The following is a 3,169-nucleotide window of genomic DNA, read 5'->3' as shown; positions in this document are numbered from 1 at the left end:
TACATATATATATATTTAACTTTTAATATAGATTACTTTGCTTTTCTCACAATTAATAATAAATACTGCACAAATTTAGAAGAGAAAAGATATGGAAAATCTTAGCTGGTGTTTCTCAGCCATTTTATGTCCTTAATTTTTCATTTCTTTACATATTGAAAATTTATTACTTCATGCAACAGCAAAGTCTTTTTCTTTGAATGGATATGTCGCGTTTATTTGATAAAAACGATCGTATAAGTTTAATGGTTTTAATCCACATACTTTCTTTCAGAATCGATTAATTTTGAAATTGGCTTAGAAATCGATCGCGCGTGTTACTAGAATTTTATATTAGCCAAACCTTCTTATTGGTAGTCCGCTAACGAAAGGAATACGAGTTTCTAGTTTCATGTTCGAAATAAGCAAATTTGGGAACCAAGCACGTCTTGCGAGAAGCCACAATTTAATATTTAATAGACATTATGCAAAATTATAATAATACTCGATAACATTCTAAAACAAAAATTTCGACTTTTTCTTACTGCTGACATTTAAATTAAAAATGTGAATTTTTTTAACTTTAACTACGATATTTTATCATATAAACTGTTATAAGCAAAAAAAGACGTGTTTTTTTTTAAATATTTATGATTATAATTAGTTATAATCATGAAAATTTTTAAGATATTATTTATTCGATGATTCTAAGAAATTAAACTGTAGCCATGGTTTGGTGTTTTGTATAGTTGCTTTTATTCTGTCAAATAGGAAGAAGTAATTTTTTGAAATGACCATCTAACTCAGCAGCTGTTGACATGTATTACGCAATGTAGCAACGAAAGACGTAGTTCCTTAGCCATCAATGTCATTATGCGTGTGTACCATAGAAATATGTGGTCAGGAATGCGTGATGAATTTCACAGAAATTCATGAAGATAAACATGCAAAGCCACAGGTTTTCAGAGATTTTGTCTAAAATTAAAATTACACGAAAATGTGTTAATATGCCAGAATCAAAGTCCAACGTCACGGTATCCAATAATATTAAATCGTTATACATATATTGGAATTTAAAAGTTTCGATTTTATGGCACGTTTAGAAAGCACACGCTCTCTGAATAACGGAATAAAAAATTTTTAATGCAATCAAATTTTATTTTAAGCACTGTGAAGTTATTGTACGGATAAGTCAAGTCTCCTAATGAATACTGAAATTATCGAAGTAATGGTAACTAAATACCAGCATTTAATATTATAAAATAATGCGGCAAGTCACGAAATATCGATATCAATCGCTAAATACTACTGTAAACAGTTTGCAGCATAAATTATACATTTGGAAAGAAGGAATATTAACGTCAACAAAATAAAATTAATATTATATAAATTTTGCATCTTCGAGATGCAAAATATATTTTTGCGCTTTTTGTTTGCACATTTTCTTTTTTTTCTTACATATACTTCTCTAACGTATGATTAAAGTTATAAAAATGACTCTTTTCTAAAGAATTTAAAAAATATTACTGAATATTTGTGTTATTGCTTAGAAAACTAACATTTATCCCACATGTGTATATAATAATTTCTAATTACTTTTTTATAAAACAAGATTGCTACAATAATTTTCCTCATACATTTTAACACATTTCATGAGTTACAATCGAGAAGTTCTGCTTCAAACTAAATATAGCAAGAGTTATTGAGATACAAAAAATAAAGAATAAAGTCTTGCAGAAAAGAGTGTAGCTTCCGGGCACATGCAAATGTTTATGCGTATCTACATGAGCTACAGAGAGCTCGTGAATTAACAAAAACGTTATAATTCATAATCTGTCATTAAATCAAAAGAATCAGTGAAGTTGTCAGAGCTATGACATAATAACCGTGAAATCGACGTTGACAGCTTACCGGATGTCAATGTGTCGCTTTGCAGTCCATCAATCAAATAATTTAGAGACGCAATACTCAAAGTATAAACGTCTCATGAGTTATAAAAAAATTGTTGAAATATCAAGAAATAATTTCCTGTTTTTCTAACATTAATCTCTTTCATAGTATGAAGATACCACGTATTTAATAAAAATTTTATATTTGCATATATCATCTATAATTTAAAAATATTACGTTTTTTTCTAAATAAAAATTTTATATTATAATTATCATTTTAAAAATATATGATATCTCATTTTAATAAATCAAATACTTTAAATTACTAAATACTAAATATTAAATACTAAATATTTTAAATTTTCATATATAATACACAAAAAGATATTATTATATTAAAATATTCTAAAATTAATTATATATTCTTTTCTTTCTTTTGAAAGGCAAAATTTTTATTTTTTTTCGTGAATTCGATCTTTTTTTTATTCCTCACTTTTGCATGAAATACACATATGTCACATACCTCAACATGTGTCGCGATTAGAAAATTAGTTACCTTTGCTCGCAAACTTCATCTTATAAACATGCTTGCATGATGTCACTCGATCTTACATCTCTGTTGTAATTTTTTCAACAATCCCTCTACATAGAATATTAAGATATTTGCGAAATCATTTTAATCTGTACATTTTAAAAAATTATTATCGACAGCATCAATTTCTCTCTCTTTCTCTTTCTCTCATATCGGAAAACACGCTTACGGTATAGCATCGTAATTCCCCACTTTCATTGACCCAATAATTCCAACGCAGCATATATATAGATCTTATACCGCCTACTCAGTAAACTAAATCCAGAACCCTCGTATCAGAGCGAGAATCACTGGAATCGCAATTCCGCTTTGATAATCGCGAAGACGTAACGCTGATATAAGAGTGTATTTACGAGTGTCTTCTCTTGCGCGAGAGCAAATATAATAATTGTTTCCATTATGGACACATGTTTCACTGGATATTAATGCTATTTACCGGATATTAGACTCGGAATGAAATTCATACAATATTCTTTTGTAGATATTGCCATTCAAGTTATATCCATGTCAGTTATATGCAAATAAAGTTTTGAATCGTTTTTCTCGTTACTGATTAAAAGTCTCAACACTTGAAAGCGCAATATAATTAAATGCAATATTCTGAAAATAATGACGACAAAAACATTTAACTGATTTGATCAGAATTTTTGAAATAATTATTTTAAAATGAGAATTATATTTTTTTTATTTTTAAATCTATTTTTTATT

This window comes from Formica exsecta, unplaced genomic scaffold (genome assembly GCF_003651465.1).
Source record: "Formica exsecta isolate Colony F162 unplaced genomic scaffold, ASM365146v1 scaffold80, whole genome shotgun sequence".
NCBI lineage: Eukaryota > Metazoa > Arthropoda > Insecta > Hymenoptera > Formicidae > Formica > Formica exsecta.
The sequence above is the reverse complement of the archived record's forward strand: the minus strand, read 5'-3'. Positions refer to the sequence as shown.